Here is a 19331-nt window from a genome sequence, read left to right as displayed (position 1 = left end):
CCCCCGCCCCCGCCCCCGAGCGCCATTCGCGGAGCGGCTTACGCTAGTCGCCGGGCGTACGGCGCCCCAGCGGCCGGGGAGGTGCGCTGCCCGGCTCCCGTAAAGTTATTGTGAATGGGGAGCGGGTGACGTCAGCGCCGAATGTCAACAATGTAGCGATTGAGAGTGTGGGCGTTCCGGGAGAGCTGGAGCCGCGCGGCGCGGAGCAAACAGCGCCGAGCCTCCGCCGCCTTCAGCAGCAGCAGCGGCCGCGCACGCCCGGGCTGCGGTCGCAGCAGCGCTAACGCGAGCGCCCGCCGCCGCCCTCTCCGCCCCCCTCGCCCGCCCCCGCCGCCGCCCCGCTCTCGTTCTCTCCCCGACCTCCCTCAGCCCTTCCCCTCCCCCTTCGCGGCACACTCGGGGGGCTGGGAAGAAGCCGCCATGTGATGCGCGTCCCCTCCGCGAGCTTTCGGTGACCCCCGAACGGCCCACCTCGGCGGCTGCCGGGAGGGGGCTGCGGGCTGGGAAGACGCGGGGAAGAGGCGGCGGAAAAGGACTCAAACTTCCCCGGCGAGGTGAGTCCCCAGACCCGGAGGCCGGGCCCCCGCGCTGGGCGGGCTGGCGGGGCAAGTTTGCGGGGGGAGCGGACGCGCGGGGAAGCTGCGCGGGAAGCAGCCGTGGCCACCCGGCGCGCGGCCGCCCTCCCTGCGCCCTGCCCGCTTTTATGACATTTTCTAGGAACGGGAAAGGGGTGGGAACGGAGCTGGCGGACGATCCGCGGCGAGTGTGCGCTCTCCTGCCTGGCTGTTTACGGCGGGCGAGGCGGCATTGTATTTGCTCGCGTCGACGGGTGTTTTGGAACAGCAGGGGGAGGACGAGCAGAGGGTAATAAGTCAGGCGTGGGGAGGGCGGGCCGGAGGGAGGCGCGCGTCCGCGCGAGCCGGAGCAGCTGTCAGACCCATGGCCCAGCGAGGCCCCGGCGCCCCGGCCCCCGGCCCACGGTATCCGGGCGGCCTCCTCCCTGCCGGCGGCGTCAGCGCCCAGGGCAGCTCGGCGAGGACGTTGGCTGCCAAGCCTTTGCGCTCAGCTGTCAGTCGCCTCCGGGTGGCCCAGACCACCTGGACCGGCGGAGAATCAAAGCTTAAGTTTAAGGTCCGGGCAAGAGGCTAGCTGGGGACCTCGCTGCGCAGCTGGGTGGAATTCCGGCTAGCCAAGGATCGTGTTGTCGGAACGCGCCCCGCGGAGCTCGGACCCAGGGGCTCACGCATTCTGAGAGGGAAACTGCATTCGTCTCTCCCCAAGATCCTGCTTGGAGTCAAAGTGTACTCCCCACGCACCCCCTGCACTCCTGACTCCAAGCCTGTACCCCAAAGAAGAGTTTTTATTCAGGAGTCACCCCTGTCCTCCTCCCCACGCCCGAGCGCTCTGCGCATCCCGCACACCCGGCACACCCGGCACACCCCGCACATCTCGCAGATCCCGCAGGTCCTCTCCAACCCGGCAGCTGCTCCTGAGCTGAGCACCGCTGAAGAGGGCGGCGGGCGGCGCTTATGGGCTGCCCCGGTGCCGGCGAGGGGCGATCGAGCATCTCGGCGACCTCGGTCTTGCCGAAGATTTAGCGGGAACCCGGACCGTGGGGGGGCGGGGAGAACCAGGCAGGGCTGGGGGGTGTGTCTGACGAGACCGCGCACCCTGGGCTTAGGGGGTCGTGGCGGTGCACGGTGTCCCCGGCGCTCTCCTGCGTGGAGTCGAGTTTGGCAACTTGGGGAAGTTTGGGCGCGGGCGCCGTGGGAGCGGTTTTGTCTGTGGCCCGGGAAGGCACCCCTCACGACCCACCAGCCCGGTCGCTGCCGTCGCGGGGACCTGTGGCCGCCGGGAAACAGGGTCAGGGCGCCCCACCCCGAGACGCGGCGGCAGACTCCGGCGGGCCCGAGGGTGGAGAGACGCGGCGCTCCTCGGTCTTCACCTTCGCTGTTTGAGCTGCAGTCTCTCGCTCTCTGTAAATCTCATCTGTTGAGTGCATTTAACTAAAAAGGGTAATTACTTTAGATAAAAATCTTTTCCTGCCTAGTGGGAACCTTGGCGGAGATGATGCCTAATGAGATATTTTGCTTTTGTCTGTTTAGAGTAAAATTAGAGATGTTAAGCCTGATAACGGTTTTCTCAGATCATTAAAATGGAACGTGTAGTAAAGGCATGTCGAGCTGCGAGCATTCTGGCTGACATGAAAGAAGCTGAGCGTGAGAGGCTGCCGCTCCTTGGGTGGAGAGGGCTATTTTGGTAAGACAGCGGGCGGGCGTCTTGCTTCAAATATGAGATCGCCCCACCTAGATTCTCCAGCAGCTCGAGAGTAAACGGCATTTTTCATTATTTCAGGTAATAATAAACGTGAGTCAAAAATGACATCCTGTTAGGATTAGTCTTCAGTCTCTGAGAGAGATTGCTGAATTACAGCGTTGCTTTCAAACTGCTCCAATGAAAGGTTTGTCGCTGTTTCTATTACAAATTCAGTTTTTCAGGAGTTTATAATTTTACCACAAAACTTTGAGTGTCTGGAATGTTTTTGTCTTGTAGTGTTCTGTTTTGTTTTTTAAGGCACTGATTGCCCACTTCTACCTTATTTGCTTTTCCTGAAACTTGAATATAATTCAAAGCAGGAGCAGTGTCCCAGGATTGGAATACACAGCCATGGAATAAAGTATTTTTGTTAGAATGTAACTTTATTTGTGCCTTATTTGAGCAGTATTTTCATTTGGATTTTGGCAGGCTTTGGGTTTGCTATTTGGTATCATAAATGTGTGGAGTAAGTTCTTCTCATGTCTGTCTATCCTGCAGGTGGACTGAAATGTCAGCGTAGTGCATATACCAGGATTGTGTGGAGAGACAGTCCCCTAATTTGTGTGTATGCCTGAACTCATAGCTAAATTAGGAACATCCTTGTTAGTTACTTCTCAGTCCTTTGTATGCTGTGTGGAGGGCCTTGACAGAGAAGCCATGAGGCCCAAAGGGAGGGAGGGAATCAGGGACCCCCTAATTCATTTTCAGTATCACCAGTGCCTGGGAGGAAGCCATTGATTCTCTTTCTATTGAATTATGCCCTTTGACTCAATATTTTCAGGCTCTTCCCATCTAGTGGCTCACCTCTGTGTGCTGTATGAAGGGCTTAATTATTTGCTAACCGCCTTGAAATCCCTGGATGAAAGGTACTGAATAAGTGCAAAGTATTGTTATTCAGATATGGAATTTAATGATCCATTATAGTTCATCAGGAAAATGCACTTTGCAGTGATGGGTAGGAAACATTTCCACCTGATAGAGGGTAATAACTGCTTAAAAGTAGATTCAGATTACAGATGAGACAATTAACTCTAGCCATGTGCTCTTCAATTTGTTGCAATTCATTTTGTGATCAAAGTGAGTTGCAGAGAGCCAGATGGTCAGGTTCATGATCAAATCTCTCCCAGGCCAGCCCTTCACTTCTGGGCCACTGTCTGCATAGCCGACGGAACTAGTTATTCATTAGTGCTTGTGAGCTGTTCCTCAGAATTTGTAATGGAGGCTCCTGTGATGCCAACAATAGGGCTCAGTCCAATCTATATTGTTGGGAGCAGTTTAATTTTACTTGGATTAATTCTCACTTAGTGTCTCTGGTGTGTATCCAGCCTGAACAAGGAGGAGAGGGACCCTCCTCTCTCGCTATCCTGTGCCTGGGTCCACTGCTCTGGTGTTTGAGCCGCAGGTTTAAGGGAGTATGGCACCTGGCTTATTGTAAATGCAGGCTCGATTGTTGGATGAATGAGAGACTACTTAGATAAATAAATGCCTTCCTGTTTTTCCAGGGGGTGAGGGGCTGGACCAGCTTCATGGACTATTGCTGAGAGTTCCTTTCCCCTTCCCTACTCAGAAAGACCTCACACTTGGTTTAATGCCCTGTTATCTTATTGAAATCCTTAATAATTCTTGAACACGGGGCCCCTCATTTTCATTCTTCACTGCACCTCACAAATTATGTATCTCGTCCTGGTGAGGAGGGGTGGTATAGCATGGAATGGCAGGCAACCACTCCTCTCTTTCAGCTCATCCCTGTCAACGGTTGCCAGGCAGGAATTGGTGGGAATACTGGCTTTGTGTTGCCTCATCGCCTGATTTTCCCAAGGGAAGCTGGATATTTGATTTTTATGTAGAATCCCCTAATTTTTAAATATCGGGTCAAAATTTAAAAAAAAATTAGGATGAGAACATATGGTAGAGCTGGCCTATAAACTGCCTGCCTTCCACTCCTGAATGGACTAAAATGTCTTTTTATTTAATATTTCTGTAAAGGCCTGAAGCACATAGTAGATGATTTGTGAATGTGCATTGAATGAATGGTTACAACTATCCAGAAAATTGAAAGATGTGAGAAAAACAAAACTCAGAATCAAATCAACACCAAGTCCCATTCAGGGATTGATTGCCTCCTCTTTAGCAGACCATTCAACAGGAAAGGTCAAATAATTAATACCACAGGTACAAGGGGATGCTTTGCTTTTGAACCACCTGCCCTCTATTTTGTTGTTATTGACAAGATGGGGTCACTTGGCTGTTTCATGCCTGAGGACCTTGTGAGAGTTTGAAATTTGAGAACACTCCCTAAAATAACAATTTTGATTTACTGAATGCTCACGATGTGCCATACTCGGTGCTAATTTACCTGTATGCGCTGCATTGGCCCCTCAGTGCAATCCTTTAAAATAGGATTGGTGTACAACAATCTTATAGAATGGTGTTGTGCCCATTCTACAGAATGGAAGGTGCTAATCTTATGTTGTAACAGATTTCATCTGAATGCAATGTATGTTTTCTTGACTGTCTAAAGGCTTTTTCCCATTCTGTATGCACAGTCCAGCCCTGACTGGCACAACCACCCTGGGCATGGTATAGGACCACGCATGCAGAGAACATGGTTCTTGCCCTCACACATGTGTGAGCAGAGAACAATACAAAATCTAACATATTTGTCAAAAGCCACACTTCAGACCAACAAAGATGCTGTGTGCCTGCTTCCACATTTCTCTTCTTTCCCTGTCTGGATGTTGAAGAACCTTCAGTGACACATAAGCTTATCAGAGAGACTTAGAAGTCAGGGCTGGTTGCAAAAGTTGGAATTTCTGTGGTATAGAAAATAAGCTCTGGCAGAGCAGCCACACTGGGGAGAGCAGGGCCAGGGCCCTGGGAATGAGGGAAAGTAGCTTCTGTAATGTTAATGACACTAGAAGACCTTTGCTATCCTATTTTTAAATTTTCTGTAAATATTTACAGATCGTTCAAGTCCAAACTTAAACCTGCTCTGAACTAAACATTTTATTGCCCAAAATATAACTTACCTTTTTTTTGATCTGAGGTGACATTTATTAAGAATGTAGTTCTTTCTTTGTCAAGGTTTTCCTTTTACTTTTTGTCTCTTTAATGTTTTTGTTAATTTAAAATGTCAATCCACCTGAAACTGTAACCTAATCTTACTATGAGCGTGCTACTCAGCGTCCTTCAAGCTGGAAACATCCCCAGAATCTTACCAGCATGTCCTTCTCAAGGGCTGTTTCATTTCCAAATAATATGTAAATTGAACCTCATCCTACCAGTGACACTACTTCAAAATCCAGGCAGGAATTTTGCCTTTGTTTTTCCTTGAGCATTTTCCCCCAAAATAATAAATCTTCCCCAGTCTGAAAGCATTTCACGTACTTCTTCATTCTAGTCATCGGAATTAAGCCAAAATGCCTCTCAGTCTTCCCCAGTGACTTCATAATCACCGTTTCTCCAGCATATTCCCTGGTTGACTTCTCTTTTGTTCCTTAGCCTCATCATGAATTGCCCTTTGGTTCTGAGACATGTCATTTTCCTCCCTGACCTTTTTGTTCTTTTCCTGAAGGCTGTAGGACATGCTGCTGCTGATCACTAGCTCCCTCCTGCCCTTGCATCAGCTTCTCTCCTTTTCATCGGCTCCTTCCCCAAGCATAAATCTTCCACCGTCCAGTCCCCCCATACTTCTCATTGTTCTCTTCATTGTGCCTGAGCCTGTAGCTGGTATGTGGACAAAGTCCCAGCTAGTTTCAGAAGAAAGCTTTTCCAGTTTCCAAGTCCTCTACCACTCGGGTCTTGCTCCATCTTCTCTTTCCCTGTTATTGTCTGCAGATGGTTCGGGAGTTTCCTCAGGACGGCTTAGGCCAGGGCAGACTTACATCTGTACTCCCAGCACTTTGGGAGGCTGAGAAGTGGGAAGATCACTTTAGGCCAGGAGTTCAAGACCAGCCTGGGTAGCATAGTGAGACCCTGTCTCTACAAAAAATAAGAAAAATTTTGTCACACACCACGAGTGCTAACTACTCCAAAGGCTGAGGCAGGAGGATTGCTTGAGCCCAAGAGTTTGAGGCTGCAGTGAGCTACGATTGTGTTACTGCAGTCCATCCAGCTTGGGCAACAGAGCAAGACTCTGTCTCAAAAAGAAAAAAGGAAGGCTTATCCTTTCATTTTGGAGTCTGAAGTTGGGAGAGCCCAGTGTGGTGGTGATTTCCATTCCACAAAGTGAATGCTCAGCAACTTTCCCATTATCCATAGATTTTTGGCAATATGTGTTTTCTTTCTATCCTGTATTCTTCTAAGCAACAGAAGCTTGTTGCTAAATGTCCAGAAATGTCATTCTTTAGAGCAGCAGTTCTCAGCCTGTGAGTTGCAACCCTCAGGAATTATATTAAAGGATTGCAGCATTAGGAAGGTTGAGAACCACTGCTTTAGAGGCAGGTGCCCCATTCATTCATTAAGCAAACAAATACCCTATCTGTTTTGTGGCAGGTATAATGGTAGGTGACCATGGTGCTACTGGGAAGTAAACCCAGTCTTGGCCCCTGCCCTCATGAAGCACACCATCCAGTAGTAAGAGTGGCATTAATCAGTAATATAACTCATTGCGTGGGAGGGAAAGGTATTAGAAATACTAGAGGGTCTAATGGGGGGGGGAGATTTGACCTGGTCATGAAGTCAGGAAAGCCCTCCCTGAGGAATTGTGGAGTGAGCTTCAGTGGGGGCTAATCTGAACTTTGAGGCTACTTTTTTTTTTTCCAGTTTCCTAATCCTCGTAATTCACCATTGTCATTGGTCCTTTGAAGTATTGCATAAACCATGATATAACCTCTGGGACCATTTTGGCAAATAATGGTTCCTGTATACAGAGTCCAAAATTGATTTATTTACTGATGTCTTTAGACCCTGATAAAAACAGAAGTTATTAACTGCCAAAGGTACTGTTCATTTCCATACTTGAAAAAAATACAAGTTAACATTTTTGTTTTGAACATATTTAGGGTTGTTTTGATAATATTTGAATGATCAGAAGCTCCATGTCTATTTGGACCTATGCAAGGATCTGTAATGAAAATGTAAGTCCAACTTCTGTCGTAGCCCTTGCCTACCCTAGAGCAGGGGAGTTTCCATCACCTGCAGAACAAGAATGATTATTTGGATCATTCTTAGCAGCACAGCTTAGGAGTGTTGACCGGTGTCTATTTAAAACAAATTAACTATACCATATGCTAAAACCCCTCTATTGTTTTTCTCTGGTGCTAGCTGGCCTGTATTGAGTGCTTCTATGTGTATTACTCTTATTAACTTATTTAAACCTCACAGCAGCTCAGAGCTCAGTGTGATCATTAGAAGCTGAAGCACAGGAGTCACCGAGCTAATGAGTGGTGGACCTGGAATTGGACCCCAGCTGTCTGATGCTGAAGCCTGTTCCCTTAACCATCATGCTAGGCCTTCCCTTTCCTTTGAAGTTGGAACCCTCTCTAGCAGTTCTCAAAAGTGGAAATATAGGGCATCTCACTCTGAAATACTGGATGTTTTTTCAGACACCTATCTGAAGGATAAAATTAAAAAATAATTTCTTAGTGAACTTGAGTGAATGTATCTCCTGTCTTTCACACACTCACTTTCATTACATTCCTCTGATTTTAGTGTCTGTGTAGGGATCAGAGAGCAAAAGTGAAGACATGTAAAGGCAAAAGAAGAATTACACATGGAACATAGATCCCATGGCGCTGTGCCCAAGTTTTCTCAATGGTTTGCACTCCTACCCTCTTGTTAAAGGAAGAATTTGGGTTTTACTCTTTTGTTGATGGAATAGGAAAAAGTGAAAGAAACCATTCCTTTACTAGGTAGAATATTCTACCACAGAGGAAAAATTTCATTCAGAACCAATTCTGTTAGAGTCCCTAATTAGAAATACTAGCTACCGGTAACAGATGAAAGTAGGTAACCTTTATTCTCATTCTAGTCAATTTCGGGAAGAGATTATCTTGCCAGATTAGCATGTTGCAACTCTCCACCAGAGATTTGAATGGTTTTAAAGGAGTCAGCGAGGCAGTTGGTTTGGCAGTGACCCCCAATTACCTTGGGTCTGCAGGGTCACTGTTTAAAATGCTGACTCAGCTGCTCCTGGGCTGGACACCCAAGTTGTTATGTTTAGTCAAGAGGTGTTATTCCTGGGAACTGCTGGAACATTCAGTGCATGCTGGAAGCTCAGTTTAGGAAATGAGCAAGTGTGTGAATGTATATGTACTGAGCTTATTTTTCAGCATTTGGTGCAAATTTTGGAGATGGTTAAATGGGGAGATGCTTAGTGTGTCAGTGTTGGAGGTTTTAAGTGATTAAAAAAATCAAGGAGATGAGTGCATAAAGATTTCTATGCAAACAATGATGAGCTTAAATTAAAGCTGCTGATTTAGTGTGAGAATTACTTGCATTGATTTGTAGAATGTCTGTATGGGTTCAAGATTCCATATTATGCAAATGAATAAGCCCTGAAGAGTCAAACTGAAAAAAATTGAAATTAACTGTGAAAGATATTATTACCCATTCAGCAAGAGGAAAATGTAGACATCCTTAGAGTTAACCCTTCCTTTGTGTACATCTCCTTGGGAAGGTAAGTGTCAGGGATGATGGTCCTTATCTCATCTGTTTGCTGTCAGTTCTTCCATTCTCTTTCTGTCCTTCTCCTTTACTCTTTCTGCCACCTCGTCCCCTTACCCAGGATTACTCTTACCTCACTCAGGATTTTTTCCCTACTAAAACCAATCTCAGCTAAGGACTCTATGAATACAGTTTTACTAGGATATAAATAACTGAGCATACCTATAGCATTACTTTTCTGAGACATCAGCGTGTTAACAGGAGACAAAGAGGTAAACCCCTGAAGATGAGAATAGTAGAATTTCACACACTGGTGATACGGTGATAGGGATAAAATTTGAGTGAAGAAAAGGCTCTTTATAAATAAGTTCAACCACATTGGACAAAGGATATAGCCAAGCAGATTACAGGATATAAACCACAGTAATATTGGAAATATGAAGGGGGGATGGCATTTAATAATACATTTGTCAGTAAGCATCACTTTCTTCATGCCATACGTTAGATTTGATCGCATAAACCTATATAGCAAGATGGTGTGTTATTTGACATTTAAACAGAGCCTTAAACAGAGGAAAGTCATGTGGTCTGTGAATAGGGATTTTTGTCAGTCAGTAGCAGTGAACCTGAAATTCATTATTATCCTTGAATGTTGAATGTTAGCAGAAAAAAATAAAAAGTGGATCCAACCTCATCTACCTCCCCACACCATAGTTTCATTGATAAAAATCGAGTTGATAAATTTATTTCAAAATTGGCATTGTCCTATCCTATTAGCATGATGGTGACTTGTGAGTGTTAAGAGAGGTTGATTAAATAATGAAACTGCACTTATTAGACGGAGTTGTGGTGGGGTAAATCCCTGGCTATAAAGAGTACGCTGTGGACTGCCCTCCATACCGCCCCCCAGACTCCCCCAGCAACCATGCTATGTTGAGTTGATGGTGCCATCTAGTGCCCGTCTGTGGGACTGTCCTGCGGGCTCCTCTCTGTCCCTCTTGCTCTTGCTGTGGGGAGGAGTCCTTTCTCTAGAAGTGCATCGTCTGCTGGAAGACCTCTCTCTAGTTTCACCTTCTCTCTTTGTATGTAGGTTAGTTATGCCTTTGTGTCTTCCTTTCTCCCAGACTTTATTTTTTCTGTCCCCCTCTCTCTAGTGTCTCCACTTTGTAGCTCTTTCTCCTTTTTTTCTCTTCCAACTCGATCTTTTGGGGGGGGGGGGCAGCAAGAAAAGGGATCAGTATTCACAGCTAAGAAGTAGAAAGACTTTTCTAATGACACTTTATGCCAGCATAGGAGAATGCCAGGCATTTGAGGTATTAAATTAACCCTTAATTTGAGGTATTATATTAAGCCATTTAAACTGTATAACCTAACCAGAGTTAGGACACCGAAGATGAAGTCCAGAAGTCTCACTTAGATCACTGTATGCTCTTCTAATGAACCATTTCCTCAAACACAGTCAAGAGGGCTTTCTTTTAATTGGTTTTTTGAATTATCATTTTCTACTTTTTAAATTGTAAATTTAACCTCTCATATTTTTAATTTGAGACTTTTGATAGACTAGTCTAGAATACTAGCTCCTTGGTAGGGCACTGTTTCCATGGGAAGATGTGTTCTAAGTTCCAGACAGCCAGGTTTCCTGCAGATTTTTGGATCCTGTTTGAAGTGAGAGAACAGAGAGTAAAGACATGTAGGACAAAGCCCGATATGTGATTACTCCATAACATTTTGTGGAATCTAAATCAATGTAGTTGGTTTGAGTCACCCACATTAAACCATAAATTTTAAATTTCCACTTATGTTAAGCATCTTGATATTGTGGGTTTGAAAGTAAGTGCCCTATGAAAACAGGAACTGTGCTTGTCTGTTACCAGTTCTTGTGGTCGATATGGCAACTATTTTGATTTTTCAGAAGGGAGGAAAAGCAGTTAAATCTAGTTAAAATTAAAGCCAGTTAAAATTAACTGGCTCATGAGATTTGAATGCAGCTGTTCCACACATCACCGCACCGAGAGTTGTTTATTTATTATCACTATTAATTGTTATTGGTTGCTACTTCTTTTTGAGCAGTGGCATAGGTCATTTGTATTTCGGTCTAACCTTGGAAAATAGGAACTGCTAGGTAGAGAGGTTCCCGTTTGCTAATTTGCATGTACCCTGTTTTTGTTTTTGCTGGGTAGGTGTGTGCACCTTATGTGTGCGAGAGTAATTCAGCATGTCAGCGTTTTCCTATCAGCAGCGCTTGCTGACTCATGCAGCTGTTGCAGCGCTCAGCTGGCCACACTGTAAACTGCCCACAGTACCAGAGCCACCTTTGGAGAGCACCGGGCTGGGGCTGGGCGGCTGCTGGGAGACTATTTTCAGATCTGTGGTCACTGCTAAGCTAGGTGCCTTTCTCCTGCCAGCAGGCAGACGTAGCCTGGCACATTTCTACCTTTTTAGGCACTGCATAAAGAATCACAGCATTTCTGGAAATGCCTCAGGAAAACTGATTTTCAGTTCACTTTATTTTCTGGTGATCTCTAAAGAAAGAGGGGAGAAGACTGATAATAAAGGAAAGAGAGTGTGCTGTTATTTCCTACTTAAAACCAGAAGGGATGTTCGTAAACCTTCAACTTGGGCTTTCTTGCTGTAACTGCAACCTGACCCACTTCTCCCTCCATGTGAAGCAGTGTGCCCTGAGTGGGGAACTGAGGAGAGGGTGGGAGCCACAGCCCGACATTGTTCTTCATGACTTAGGTCCCTAACTGTTGACGGCTTTTGTTTATATCAGTTGCATATTATCGAGGTTAAAAAAGAAACAAAAACAAAACAAAAAATTTGACCTGGGGTCATTTGAAAACTAGCATGCATTTTCAGAGATGGTTTCACTGTTTGTTTTTGGAGCTCAGTCAGTTTTGCTTATTTTCATCAGAAACTATGAAATGTTGCTTTTTTGAGGTTTCTAGATAACGAGTTGATCAAATCATCCTAAACTATCTTGAGAAGGATGGTTAAAGTAAGATCAGCTGGGCAAAGGAATGCTTTGTACACCCTGAAGTTTGCCTCCTTTTTTAAAAACTTCAATACGCATTTTGACCAGTAATAAAGAGAAGCCACAGCGACTGTGTGTAACATGATGTTGATGGAAGTTCTTGGTTTCCGCCGATACGAATGACTCATCAGTATCAATAGAATTGTGACTTCTAATAATAACACAGTGCAAGACCTTCAAAACATGTGGTTTCAGCCCTTGGTCTTAGTGAAAGGTTGGAAAATATTAGGTTGAACATTTTCTTTTTCTTATCTCTTGATTTCACCCAGGTATAAAGTTGTTTTTTTGTAGGAGTGATCACTCTGTTGTTTTCTCATCTTACTGTTTTTAGTTTCATTATGATCAAGGAGCCAAACTCAAATGAAATCTATTTCATTGTTTAGAAATCTGTGCACTAAGCATTGCCTGTCAGAACTGTGTTCTGAGGGAAATGTGGCTGAAAGCAAATCCTCCCTAAATGCAGAAAGGAAAATACTGGGACGGACTGCAGCCCTCTGAGCTGCTTCCTCCTACACGGCGTCTATTGTGGAGGGTTGTGGGATTGCCGAGTAGTCCTACTACCATGTGAGTCATTGTCAAGGATGCCAGGAGGAAGGTTAACAGAAAATTCGAGTCAGAGGAAACCGCAAAGTGGAGATGGAGCAGCGGTCAGGGAAGAAATGCATTACCTCCTTTTGATAGCAGAGGGGCAGCCCAGAGCAGCCCTGGATGTCACAGGGAGTCAGGTCTATGTTGAAGCCTATTTTCATGTGTTTGTAGAGGAGGGCATGCATGGTTTTATTTGTTTTTGGTTTGTTTTTCCTGTGGTTTGGCCGTTATCTTAGCCCTATACTGCAGTAGTCTTATCCAAGAGCCTTTACCTTTGTGTTCTTCATTTTTAGACAATAAGACCAACATGTGTATTTATATTTATTATTTATTTATTGGAGACAGTTTCACTTTGTCACCCTCAGTAGAGTGTCATGGTGTCACAGCTCACAGCAGCCTCAAACTCGTGGGCTCAAGCGACTCTCTTGCCTCATCTTCTTGAGTAGCTGTGACTCAAGGCGCCTGCCACAGCGGACTCCCATGCTCAGGCCATCTGCCCACCTCCGCCTCCCAGAGTGCTGGGATTACAAGCATGAGCCACCACGCCCAGCCGGTGTATTCATATTTATATAGTTTTTTCTTTCTAAACACTTCACCTTTAGGAATACTTCCATCATTTGTCCTTTATTCTTAGCTCCAAGCACCTTTGCACTTTCCTTGCTACTTCAGCTTTGAACTAGGAAGGAAAGCACACATTTAGAATATCATTAGCTAAAATTTTGTGTCAGTCTTGCCTTTTTCACACTTTGTTTAGATGTTTTTTTTTTAATTTTTCTTAAGACAGAGTCTTGTTCTTACCCAGGCTAGAGTGCAGTGGTGTCATAGCTCATTGCAACCTCAAAGTCCTGGGCTCAAGTGATCCTCCTGCCTCAGACTCCCAAGTAGTTGGAACTACAGGTGTCTACCATAATGCCAAGCTATTTTGTTTGTATTTTTAGTAGAGAAAGAGTTTTGCTTTTGCTCAGGCTGGTCTCAAACTCCTGAGTTCAAGGGATTTTTCAGCCTTTAGTCTCTCAGAGTGTTAGGATTACAGGCATGAGCCAATACGCCTGGCCATATATATTTTTCTCATTATATCTTAGAATCTTGGATTTTTCAGTATACTTACCTTCATGTTATTCTTTTTTCTTTTGTTCACTGATGTATTCCTAGTATCCAGAAAAGTGTCTGGCACTTAAGGGGTGCTCAGTAAATATTTTTGACTGAATGAATGGACTTATTGGCCCTCCTGCTTTACAAATCACCCACGGCTTCTCACTGCCCACAGCAATCACACAGCACAGCAGTTAAAGTTGCTAACAATCTATCCCCACCCTACATTCCCAGATACATGTTTTGTCAGTATTTTTTTTTATGCTGAATTGCTTTTTATATTTTGGACATTTCCTAATACATGAGTTATATATATTGACTTTAAAGTTGGTTTAATTCATTCTGAAATTACTTTTTAAATAAATAATTAATTAGAGGCATGGTCTTTAGGCACAGAGCACCTTATCTTACCCTATCAATGTAAGTTATGGCCCCTTTCTGTAGAGAAGTTGTTGTTTTCTCTTGGGAGAGGACATAGGCGCATGAGACATTTGAAGTACAGTGTACAGGGCATGATTGAGCCCAGAATGCATTGTAGAAGTAACTGTGGTGAGAGTTGGAGAAAAGACAGTCAGCAAGGATTAGAGGACAGGAAGGCTTTAAAAGGAGGAATGGGAACTATATATGTCTTCACAATATTGTGGTATTTGCTAAGATGGTTCTTAATTCCCTAGTTGATACTCTTCCTGATTTTATAAATGTCAGGCTCACCAGCTTCACTTTTCCACAGTGATCACTGTCCTTTTCTTGACCATTCCCAAATTAGACCCATATTCTTAAGGTGTGTAGGCAGTCCCTGAGTTACAAACATGCAGAGTATGTACAATTCACACTTATGAATGGAGGCTGTTAGAGTAAGTCCCTGAGTTACAAACATCCAACTGACATATGGCTCACACTTATGGATGGAGGTTCTTATAGGTAATAGGTAATATAATTCAACTTAAGAACAAACCTATAAAACCTGTCTCATTCATAACCCAGGGACTACTATAGTGAATGGAGAGACATGAGACATTCTATGTGTGATGTACAAAATTCTCATAGTACACAAAGTTAAAAATGCCTGAGGACTCTTTCACTTATTTGAAAAAAAAAGTGAATTAAATTTCTCTGTTCACTAAATGACAACATGAAGAATGAGAAAACAAGCCCAAAGTGATAGATAATATTTATGGCACGTATATGGTACTAATCCAGCATATGTAAAGAACACATGTGAATCACTAAGAAAAAGCCAAATAATCCATTAGAAAAAGGATATTGTACATTCATAGACTTAAACGTGCATGTCACAAAAGAAGAAACCCAAGTGGATAATAATGTACTAAGGATGCTCATCCTCATTAACCATAATGCACATGCAGATTAAAATCACAATGATATCCGCACCACATCTGCAGTTTTGAGACTTTGTGATGTGGGCCATTCTCACTGGTGTTAGATGATATCTCAGGGTGGTTTTGATTTGCATTTCTCTAATAATTAGGGACAATGAGCATTTTTTCCTATGTTTATTACCCATTCATTGTCTTCTTCAGAGAAGGTTCTATTCATCTCTCTTGCCCAGTGATATAAGGGATTCTTTGCTGTGGTATAAGTATACCATAGAATATGTAAATTCTTGAATTTCAGCCACTAAAAAAGATGGAGACTTTATATCTTTTGTATTAACCTGGATGGATGTGGAACACATTGTTCTTAGTAAAGAATCACAAGAATGGAAAACAAGAATCCTATGTACTCAATTCTGATATGAGGACAATTTATGTCCTAGTACATGGTGGGTGGTGGGGGATGGGGAGAGCTGAGAAAGGAAAGGAGGGAGGGTGGGGGGACAAGGGGAGTCGTATACCTTTTGGGGCAGGACAATTATAAGAGGGTCCTTATCTAACAAAAGCAATCAACGTAACCTGGTTCTACGTACCCTCAATGAATTCCCAACAATAAAAAAAATCACAATAACATACCATTACACACTGTCTGGATTGGCAGAAATTTAAAAATCTGACAATACCATGTGTTGGTGAGGATGCAGATGAGTAGGAATTCTTATGCATAGCAGGTAGGAGTATATAACTTGGTGCAGTTGCCAACCTAACCAGATTCAACCTGCGAATAACATACAATCCAGTCATCTTACTCCTAAGTATACATCAGAGAAAAACTTACTCATGTGTTTCAAGAACCACAGATATAAATATTCAAAGAAGCATTGTTCACAAGAACAACAGTGGAAGCAACCCAAATGCCCATCAAAGTTAGAATGAATCAGAACATTTTGCTATATGGTATTTATGTACTGTCATACTGTTTGGCATTTAAAAAATGAACTAATAAAACCACATATGTGAGGGTGTGGAGACAGCATTGCTTGGTTGTTAAGAACAAGGATTGTGCCTGGGTTCAAATTTTGATTCTGCCATTTTATTCTGTGACCTTAAGCAAATTTCTTAATCTTTATGCACCCCAGTTTCCTCATCTATGTCAGGAGAAAAGGATAGTGTCTCCCTGTTAGGGTTGTTGGGACGATTAAGTGAGTTAGTATTTGGGACATACTTAGGGGAATGATTGGCATGTATTGACTTCCTCATAAATATCAATGATAAATGTGTGTCCAAGTGGGTGAACTTACAAACATGATATCAGAAGGAAGAAGCCGAACACAGATGAGTAGATACAGTACGATCTGCTCAAGTGGACCTCAGAAGCTGCAAGATGAAGCATGTTGTTCAGGAACACATGGATGGGGAAACTGTCAAGAAAATCACGAGAATGATTGTCACAAAAGCAGTGCAACGTCACCTCCAGAGGGGATGAGTAGAGAGAGGGACTCACTGGAGGGGTGTCTAAAGTCCTAGAAACGTTTTATTTCCCAACCAGGGTAATGGTCCCAAGGAAATTCTTTTCCATAATTATTTTTTAAAACTGTGTATTGTATGTGTGACCTGTGAGATAATAACATTTTAAAAGGATTTGTGTGAGTTGTTACAGCAGCAAGGTAACATTAAATAGAAATAACCGTATTCCTACATTTGGGTTAAAAATAAATAAATTGGTTGAGTTTGGAACATCTTCTTGGTGCTAATCTCCACAACATCATGAGCCACCAGTGCAGCATGGCATCTGTAAGTCCACCCTAACAGAGCTGTCCCTTGTAGATCAAGGGATGGAATGGCCTCACTCAGCTGTTTTTGGATCTGGTTGTCTATCCCATGTGTGGAGTACTTTGCCTGGTCCCAAGGTATTTATTTTAAGGAAGATGAAGACCACAAAGAGATCGTCTTCTGTGATGAGGACGTTTAGAATTCTGGAAACCCGTCCTACTGGTGCCTGCAGAAGTAGAGACATTCAGCAGAGAGAGGAGGAACCATCGGGGTGGAGTGGGTGCCTCCCCCTGTTAGACGCGGGAAGCAGACCATCCATGTTGCTCAGCGAGTCAGACGACCACATTGCTCGCTCATGGAGGGAGGTGTCCACTCCTGGTCCCTGGGGAAGTCCCTGCAGAGGTGTGGGACCTCCCTTAGACTTAACTAGAAACTCACTATCCAGTGTGTGAGCTGGACCCACAAATCAGCATGACCTAGGGCTCAGAAATGCAGGCTCAGCGCCTCCCCCCACCTCCCAAGTTAGAATCTACATTTTATCAGGGTCATTCTGGAGACTCACATCTGCATTAAAATTTGAGAGGCTCTGGCCCAACATTGTCTCTAAGATTACTCCTAATTCATAAGACTTAATGATTTTAACAAGAAGCTGTATACTCATCTGAAAATTACCAGTTGATGTGGTGACGTAATCAATTTAAACCCCCCAAGTATATATACGTATACAAAGTCAAACAAGTATTCTGAATTAGTTTAAAATGCAATGTCCATTTCCCCCCTAAAGAAGTTAGGTTGCTCTCGTGTTTGCATAGCTAATACAACATTGTTAGGTTTTCTTCTTTCTAATATATAGGATGAATTCCTGCTTTAAAATTCTGTTAATGTCCTCAGATTTTTTTCTTCTATATTTATTAAAAAGTCCAAGGTATGGATGGAGCTGAAACACATTATTCTTAGTAAAGTATCACAAGAATAGAAAAGCAAGTATCCAATGTACTCAATACTAGTATGAAGCCAGCAAACAAATTAATACATGCCCACACAAGAGAAAAACTTAATTCAAGTTGGGGTGGGGGAGGAAGGGGATTGGTGTGCTCCCACCTAATGGGCACAAGGTAAGGGTGTATGGCACACCTCCTGGGTGTGGGACACAGCTACAAGAGGGACTCTACCTAACAAATGCAAACATTTTAGCCGAATCGTTTGTACCCTTATATTAATCTGAAATTTTTAAAAAAAATTCCAAGGTAAATTAGGATTCTGAATACCTTTTAGAATACTCAAAAGAGACATTGAAATAATAAAATATCTTCATAATAACGTTGGTTTTATAGGTAGCAATTTTTTTCTTCTGGTACATCATCTAAGTTTTGACCTTATGGGAACCTTTGAAATCTGAGTATTTTATAATGATTCTCTCTAGTACCTCTTATCTTTTATATTCTAGTTCTGAGATCAGGTAGGTAAAATAGTTTTCCTTTTGCCCCTCAAAAGACTAACTTAAGCTCATCTCTTTTTTCCTTAAATATTTTGTTAATTATCCTTTTAACTCAGTGGTTCTCAACCTGTGGTTCGAGACCCCTTAGGGGGTCAAATGACCCTTTCACAGGGGTCACCTAAGACCATCCTGCGTACCAGATATTTACATTACGATTCATAACAGTAGCAAAATTACAGTTATGAAGTAGCAACAAAAATAATTTCATGGTTGTGGATCACCACAACATGAGGAACTGTATTAAAAGGTCTCAGCGGTAGGAAGGTTGAGAACCACTGTTGTAACTGATGAAGTTCAAGTGGAATCCATGATTAATTTAATCTTTTCTTCTTTATGTAATTAGTCATTTGCTCTTTTGATAGCCATAGGAAACTAACATTTGACGTGATAGTCATAAAATTCCAAAATAAAAAGGTTTTAAATTACTTAGAATCAGATATAAAATATGCTTCACTGTATGGTAAGAATAAATGGAGACAATTTTTCATGAATAGATGTTCTTTAAGACCGTGTAACCATGAGTTATTTGGTTTAAGCACATATTTCCAGATGAAGGGGGATTGGTATAAAGAACAAAGAAATTGTACTTTGACAGTTGGCCTAGATAATTTTTGGTGTGTGTATGTCGTCTAGATAAAGTATGACAAAGGGCTTTGTGAAATGATAAAGTACTATAGAGATTTTATAATAACATTTGTATACTATAATTTATGTTTTAATTTTACATTAGCAAGACTTCTTCTCCTTTTATAGGACTGAATTTTTAAAAATCTAAAATCTGTCTTCTGAGATTCTTCTGGTCTTCTTTTCTTAATCCATAAATTATTGTGAACAGATGTCACCACACTCTGCTGCATTAGTACCTGGCTGTGAGGTAGAAGGCTGACCTTTTACAGCACACTTCCCATTTGCTTACTTTAGTTGTCCATTTAGGCATTTACCGTCAGCACGTGCTGAGGGCTCCCCACGTGTGTGGGGGCTGTAGGTGGGGCGCTGCGGGACATTTACCGTGAGCACGTGCTGAGGGCTCCCCACGTGTGGGGGCTGTAGGTGGGGCGCTGCGGGACATTTACCATGAGCACGTGCTGAG

At 43.4% G+C, this 19331-nt stretch overlaps 1 protein-coding gene across 1 annotated transcript in view; it reads left to right on the top strand.

Moving 5' to 3' along the window:
• The first annotated feature begins 301 nt into the window (after window positions 1–301).
• The window catches only part of BACH2 (BTB domain and CNC homolog 2), a 374844-nt gene continuing 355814 nt past the window's right edge, over window positions 302–19331 (top strand). Inside the window, exon 1 of the mRNA XM_023517705.1 lies at window positions 302–554. The gene's annotated coding sequence lies outside the window, so the exon portion shown is untranslated. The remainder of the gene's footprint in view (window positions 555–19331) is intronic.

Source organism: Otolemur garnettii, unplaced genomic scaffold, assembly GCF_000181295.1.
Source record: "Otolemur garnettii isolate 467f Iridium unplaced genomic scaffold, OtoGar3 scaffold00118, whole genome shotgun sequence".
In the NCBI taxonomy this organism is placed as follows: domain Eukaryota; kingdom Metazoa; phylum Chordata; class Mammalia; order Primates; family Galagidae; genus Otolemur; species Otolemur garnettii.
The sequence above is the reverse complement of the archived record's forward strand: the minus strand, read 5'-3'. Positions and strand labels throughout refer to the sequence as shown.